At 52.1% G+C, this 7,500-nt stretch overlaps 3 non-coding genes across 3 annotated transcripts in view; all 3 read right to left on the bottom strand.

The window, feature by feature from the left end:
* The window catches only part of LOC126325963 (large subunit ribosomal RNA), a 4,222-nt gene extending 4,001 nt beyond the window's left edge, over positions 1-221 (bottom strand). The window contains exon 1 of the ribosomal RNA XR_007560434.1: positions 1-221. This exon is cut by the window's left edge and continues 4,001 nt beyond it. This is a non-coding gene — a ribosomal RNA (large subunit ribosomal RNA).
* Positions 222-409: 188 nt separating this feature from the next.
* Positions 410-564, bottom strand: LOC126325956 (5.8S ribosomal RNA). The gene has a single exon (XR_007560427.1). It is a non-coding gene; the product is annotated as a 5.8S ribosomal RNA (ribosomal RNA).
* Positions 565-935: 371 nt separating this feature from the next.
* On the bottom strand, positions 936-2,828 carry LOC126325957 (small subunit ribosomal RNA). Its single transcript, XR_007560428.1, has one exon. It is a non-coding gene; the product is annotated as a small subunit ribosomal RNA (ribosomal RNA).
* Positions 2,829-7,500: the final 4,672 nt, after the last annotated feature.

Raw genomic sequence — 7,500 nt, 5'->3', positions numbered from 1 at the left:
GGGCCGTGGCCTCATTCAAGTTGGACTTGGGCTCGGCGCGAGGCGTCGGGGTAGTGGACCCTCCCAAACACCACATGCCACGACAGGCGGCAGCCTGCGGGGTTCGGTGCTGGACTCTTCCCTGTTCGCTCGCCGCTACTGGGGGAATCCTTGTTAGTTTCTTTTCCTCCGCTTAGTAATATGCTTAAATTCAGCGGGTAGTCTCGCCTGCTCTGAGGTCGTTGTACGAGGTGTCGCACGCCACACCGCCAGCCGGCTGTGCACGCTACCGAGAAAGTACCGGTATGCGAACCGCCAGGCGACGGGCGCGCATCGCACGTTTAAGGAGACGCGGCCGGCCACACAGGCGACCACGACACTCCCACGTCTCCGAAGCGGGACAAACGCCGCGCGCTTCAGTATACGTAGCCGACCCTCAGCCAGACGTGGCCCGGGAACGGAATCCATGGACCGCAATGTGCGTTCGAAACGTCGATGTTCATGTGTCCTGCAGTTCACATGTCGACGCGCAATTTGCTGCGTTCTTCATCGACCCACGAGCCGAGTGATCCACCGTCCTGGGTGATCTTTTCCTTTTCAGTCTCCCACTGTCTCTTTCAAGACAGTAGCATTTGCGGGACTGAGGCGTCTGACGGCCCCTGTTCCACTATTTTTTTTGTGTCCAACGGCCTCACAGCCGATGGGCGTCGTACGGCTCCACACCGGAGCGGACAGGCACTCGGGCGAACGTCATTCAAAACCGGCGCCAGGCGCCAGGTACCGCAGGCCAGCCGCTCCAGAGCTTCAGCGCTCGTACCACACAACAACAACAACAACAACACTTCCGCTAGTTTTGAGAGGCACGCGTGGTTCCGCACGCGGCGCACGGCCACTGCCGTACAGGTAGCGTGTTGCGCGACACGACACGCACATCGAAAGACATGCAGTCTAGTCGGTAATGATCCTTCCGCAGGTTCACCTACGGAAACCTTGTTACGACTTTTACTTCCTCTAAATGATCAAGTTTGGTCATCTTTCCGGTAGCATCGGCAACGACAGAGTCGATGCCGCGTACCAGTCCGAAGACCTCACTAAATCATTCAATCGGTAGTAGCGACGGGCGGTGTGTACAAAGGGCAGGGACGTAATCAACGCGAGCTTATGACTCGCGCTTACTGGGAATTCCTCGTTCATGGGGAACAATTGCAAGCCCCAATCCCTAGCACGAAGGAGGTTCAGCGGGTTACCCCGACCTTTCGGCCTAGGAAGACACGCTGATTCCTTCAGTGTAGCGCGCGTGCGGCCCAGAACATCTAAGGGCATCACAGACCTGTTATTGCTCAATCTCGTGCGGCTAGAAGCCGCCTGTCCCTCTAAGAAGAAAAGTAATCGCTGACAGCACGAAGGATGTCACGCGACTAGTTAGCAGGCTAGAGTCTCGTTCGTTATCGGAATTAACCAGACAAATCGCTCCACCAACTAAGAACGGCCATGCACCACCACCCACCGAATCAAGAAAGAGCTATCAATCTGTCAATCCTTCCGGTGTCCGGGCCTGGTGAGGTTTCCCGTGTTGAGTCAAATTAAGCCGCAGGCTCCACTCCTGGTGGTGCCCTTCCGTCAATTCCTTTAAGTTTCAGCTTTGCAACCATACTTCCCCCGGAACCCAAAAGCTTTGGTTTCCCGGAGGCTGCCCGCCGAGTCATCGGAGGAACTGCGGCGGATCGCTGGCTGGCATCGTTTATGGTTAGAACTAGGGCGGTATCTGATCGCCTTCGAACCTCTAACTTTCGTTCTTGATTAATGAAAACATACTTGGCAAATGCTTTCGCTTCTGTTCGTCTTGCGACGATCCAAGAATTTCACCTCTAACGTCGCAATACGAATGCCCCCGCCTGTCCCTATTAATCATTACCTCGGGTTCCGAAAACCAACAAAATAGAACCGAGGTCCTATTCCATTATTCCATGCACACAGTATTCAGGCGGGCTTGCCTGCTTTAAGCACTCTAATTTGTTCAAAGTAAACGTGCCGGCCCACCGAGACACTCAACAAAGAGCACCCTGGTAGGATTTAAACGGGGTCCGCCTCGGGACGCGAAAGCACCCCTTCGGCTCGCCCCACCGGCAGGACGTCCCACGATACATGCCAGTTAAACACCGACGGGCGGTGAACCAACAGCGTGGGACACAAATCCAACTACGAGCTTTTTAACCGCAACAACTTTAATATACGCTATTGGAGCTGGAATTACCGCGGCTGCTGGCACCAGACTTGCCCTCCAATAGATACTCGTTAAAGGATTTAAAGTGTACTCATTCCGATTACGGGGCCTCGGATGAGTCCCGTATCGTTATTTTTCGTCACTACCTCCCCGTGCCGGGAGTGGGTAATTTGCGCGCCTGCTGCCTTCCTTGGATGTGGTAGCCGTTTCTCAGGCTCCCTCTCCGGAATCGAACCCTGATTCCCCGTTACCCGTTACAACCATGGTAGGCGCAGAACCTACCATCGACAGTTGATAAGGCAGACATTTGAAAGATGCGTCGCCGGTACGAGGACCGTGCGATCAGCCCAAAGTTATTCAGAGTCACCAAGGCAAACGGACCAGACAAGCCAATCCGATTGGTTTTGATCTAATAAAAGCGTCCCTTCCATCTCTGGTCGGGACTCTGTTTGCATGTATTAGCTCTAGAATTACCACAGTTATCCAAGTAACGTGGGTACGATCTAAGGAACCATAACTGATTTAATGAGCCATTCGCGGTTTCACCTTAATGCGGCTTGTACTGAGACATGCATGGCTTAATCTTTGAGACAAGCATATGACTACTGGCAGGATCAACCAGGGAGCTGCGTCAACTAGAGCTGAGCAGCCGGCCGCCCGGGAGTGTGTCCCGGGGGCCCGCGCGAACACGCAAGCGTCCGCTCAATTATTCTGCAAACAGGAGGAGGCCGAGCTCCCCTGCACGATACACCTCGAAACCCTCTCAGGTCCCGGCGGCGCGCAGCGCCGTCCTAGGTACTTGGTCGGTTTCGAGAGAGGCGCAATCGCCCGGAGTTAGGCGAGTAGACGGTTTTAGTGAGAACACCCTTGCTCCCAACTGAGCTTGCCGCTGCCGACAGAGGCCCGGGAGCGTGCTGTCGTGGCATTGCCGGCGGGAGACAACACGCGCCACCTATGGTGACCGGCAGCTCCAACGCCAGCGCCACACAAGGGCAAAGCCCCACTTGGGTGCAGAAGCGAACTCTCCCAGCACAGCGCACGCGCCAACACGTCCGCACAACTGCGATACAAACCACCTGCGAGAACCGCTGGGGCGACCGAGCAGCAGACGGCGTCGCGGCGCCGAGTGCCAGGCGGCGGCGCATCCTCAACGCACACAGTCCTCAATCAGACCAGCACACTGCAGATGTCCACCGCGCTTCGCACCGGGCTCGGCTGAACCAACTTTGGCCGCCAGGCGCCGCGTGCAGGGTGCGCCGCAGCGTAGCTGCGCCGCCTGCCGGGCCCGTCGGCTGGCGCTCCTGCCACTCGGCGCCCCCCACCAGCCGCCTGTTGCGCGTGCGCCCACGCAGCGCGCGGCCAACACGCCGGGCGGCCCCCCTTCACCGGCCGGGAACAGTCCCACCAAGCCACCGCCGCGTATCGCTTCATACCCACATGGGCCTAGTCACGTGTGTGGATGTGGCGGGTACCGCTGAAACAACCGGTTAATAGCTGTACCGATCGTCGCCATCACAGATTCACCTCCAGCGTGAACAACCGCTCAACAACGGATTTCCAGTTCATTTGCGTATCTTGGGCAGTAAACGTAGATGTCCACCTACATTTGCGAATTCAACAATTCTTGCATGCCAGGATGTCATGTGTCACGACACGCTACATCAGACCACATACACACTGCGACATGTGCAGAAGAGAACACGTGGAAGGTGGCCCGCGCACGTATGCGATGTCCCTTCCGCGATCCACTGTCAACCGGCATCTGCGGCATGTCCCAGATATGGAACGCGGTCCACCAGGGTAGCACTTTGTGTGAGGCAATACGACAAAGTCGGAATACACGCGTCACTACATCAGACGGCTCACGCTGACCTGACCTGACCTGACTCACCGCACCACCACCCCCAGCGACCCAGGGTGACATACAATGCGTTCGTACGTTCCTCCCACACGCCTCTACGGCGTACCACAGTGCAACCTAGCTGTTATTGGGAGACGAGACAAGTAGCATCGAGCACATCATATGGAAATTGAGATTCGACACCGTTGGGCACAGCCAGCGTACGGTCACACGTATCACACTACTTCACTCTGTACGTAACGACCGATGATCGGTACAGCGTGTGGGTTACGCGTACGACATCAGCGGACAATGGACACAGACCATACCACGACGTACACTGAGGGCGTCGACATCTGAATGCAACTGAACAGCTGCGAGGCTCATTTAACACTCAAACGCCAGACCGACCAGCTTGAGAGGACAGAGACACAAAGAGGGGGACAGAGGGAGGGGGGGGGGGCGATATAGTCCTATTGCAGTACAATTGACAGTGGATAGCGGGAATATGTGGAAAGTAAGCAACACTCGCAAGACATCTACATGAGGATAACAACGACACCAGAGATTCCGAGCAGTGAACTATGTTAGGCAAAGGGACAACGTGGGTTAGGTTAAGGGACAACGTGGGTTAGGTTAAGGGACAACGTGGGTTAGGTTAAGGGACAACGTGGGTTAGGTTAAGGGACAACGTGGGTTAGGTTAAGGGACAACGTGGGTTAGGTTAAGGGACAACGTGGGTTAGGTTAAGGGACAACGTGGGTTAGGTTAAGGGACAACGTGGGTTAGGTTAAGGGACAACGTGGGTTAGGTTAAGGGACAACGTGGGTTAGGTTAAGGGACAACGTGGGTTAGGTTAAGGGACAACGTGGGTTAGGTTAAGGGACAACGTGGGTTAGGTTAAGGGACAACGTGGGTTAGGTTAAGGGACAACGTGGGTTAGGTTAAGGGACAACGTGGGTTAGGTTAAGGGACAACGTGGGTTAGGTTAAGGGACAACGTGGGTTAGGTTAAGGGACAACGTGGGTTAGGTTAAGGGACAACGTGGGTTAGGTTAAGGGACAACGTGGGTTAGGTTAAGGGACAACGTGGGTTAGGTTAAGGGACAACGTGGGTTAGGTTAAGGGACAACGTGGGTTAGGTTAAGGGACAACGTGGGTTAGGTTAAGGGACAACGTGGGTTAGGTTAAGGGACAACGTGGGTTAGGTTAAGGGACAACGTGGGTTAGGTTAAGGGACAACGTGGGTTAGGTTAAGGGACAACGTGGGTTAGGTTAAGGGACAACGTGGGTTAGGTTAAGGGACAACGTGGGTTAGGTTAAGGGACAACGTGGGTTAGGTTAAGGGACAACGTGGGTTAGGTTAAGGGACAACGTGGGTTAGGTTAAGGGACAACGTGGGTTAGGTTAAGGGACAACGTGGGTTAGGTTAAGGGACAACGTGGGTTAGGTTAAGGGACAACGTGGGTTAGGTTAAGGGACAACGTGGGTTAGGTTAAGGGACAACGTGGGTTAGGTTAAGGGACAACGTGGGTTAGGTTAAGGGACAACGTGGGTTAGGTTAAGGGACAACGTGGGTTAGGTTAAGGGACAACGTGGGTTAGGTTAAGGGACAACTTGAGTTAGGTTAAGGGACAACTTGAGTTAGGTTAAGGGACAACTTGAGTTAGGTTAAGGGACAACTTGAGTTAGGTTAAGGGACAACTTGAGTTAGGTTAAGGGACAACTTGAGTTAGGTTAAGGGACAACTTGAGTTAGGTTAAGGGACAACTTGAGTTAGGTTAAGGGACAACTTGAGTTAGGTTAAGGGACAACTTGAGTTAGGTTAAGGGACAACTTGAGTTAGGTTAAGGGACAACTTGAGTTAGGTTAAGGGACAACTTGAGTTAGGTTAAGGGACAACTTGAGTTAGGTTAAGGGACAACTTGAGTTAGGTTAAGGGACAACTTGAGTTAGGTTAAGGGACAACTTGAGTTAGGTTAAGGGACAACTTGAGTTAGGTTAAGGGACAACTTGAGTTAGGTTAAGGGACAACTTGAGTTAGGTTAAGGGACAACTTGAGTTAGGTTAAGGGACAACTTGAGTTAGGTTAAGGGACAACTTGAGTTAGGTTAAGGGACAACTTGAGTTAGGTTAAGGGACAACTTGAGTTAGGTTAAGGGACAACTTGAGTTAGGTTAAGGGACAACTTGAGTTAGGTTAAGGGACAACTTGAGTTAGGTTAAGGGATAATGTGGTACAACCACAGTTAGGTTAAGGGATAATGTGGTACAACCACAGTTAGGTTAAGGGATAATGTGGTACAACCACAGTTAGGTTAAGGGATAATGTGGTACAACCACAGTTAGGTTAAGGGATAATGTGGTACAACCACAGTTAGGTTAAGGGATAATGTGGTACAACCACAGTTAGGTTAAGGGATAATGTGGTACAACCACAGTTAGGTTAAGGGATAATGTGGTACAACCACAGTTAGGTTAAGGGATAATGTGGTACAACCACAGTTAGGTTAAGGGATAATGTGGTACAACCACAGTTAGGTTAAGGGATAATGTGGTACAACCACAGTTAGGTTAAGGGATAATGTGGTACAACCACAGTTAGGTTAAGGGATAATGTGGTACAACCACAGTTAGGTTAAGGGATAATGTGGTACAACCACAGTTAGGTTAAGGGATAATGTGGTACAACCACAGTTAGGTTAAGGGATAATGTGGTACAACCACAGTTAGGTTAAGGGATAATGTGGTACAACCACAGTTAGGTTAAGCGATAATGTGGTACAACCACAGTTAGGTTAAGCGATAATGTGGTACAACCACAGTTAGGTTAAGCGATAATGTGGTACAACCACAGTTAGGTTAAGCGATAATGTGGTACAACCACAGTTAGGTTAAGCGATAATGTGGTACAACCACAGTTAGGTTAAGCGATAATGTGGTACAACCACAGTTAGGTTAAGCGATAATGTGGTACAACCACAGTTAGGTTAAGCGATAATGTGGTACAACCACAGTTAGGTTAAGCGATAATGTGGTACAGCCACAGTTAGGTTAAGCGATAATGTGGTACAGCCACAGTTAGGTTAAGCGATAAAGTTGGTTAAATTTGGTATTGTGTGGGAAGGGTGCAGAGAGAGAGGGGGGGGGGTGGATAGTGGTGGCAGTACGCGGATGCCTGAGTCACCGTCAGATACGTCACGTCGGTTCGATGCTTGTAGCAAGAGGCTGGCGGATGTGTGTCTCTCACTTCTGCAATTTTTCATGTGGTATAACACGAGGGCGGGGGATGATATTTGGTGCCCCTCTGTGTAGGATGTGTGTTGGTGGTGTTGATTTATCTGAGCAATGGTAGTTGTCGGAGGAGTGGGGTATTGTGCTTTTATAGGTGGACCTACTGCTCTGGTTATCATAGTGTCGACGGTGCAATGTGGCAGAGAGGATGCACTCGACATTGTC

Source organism: Schistocerca gregaria, unplaced genomic scaffold (assembly GCF_023897955.1).
Source record: "Schistocerca gregaria isolate iqSchGreg1 unplaced genomic scaffold, iqSchGreg1.2 ptg000950l, whole genome shotgun sequence".
In the NCBI taxonomy this organism is placed as follows: domain Eukaryota; kingdom Metazoa; phylum Arthropoda; class Insecta; order Orthoptera; family Acrididae; genus Schistocerca; species Schistocerca gregaria.
This window is presented reverse-complemented; position numbering and strand designations above follow the sequence as displayed.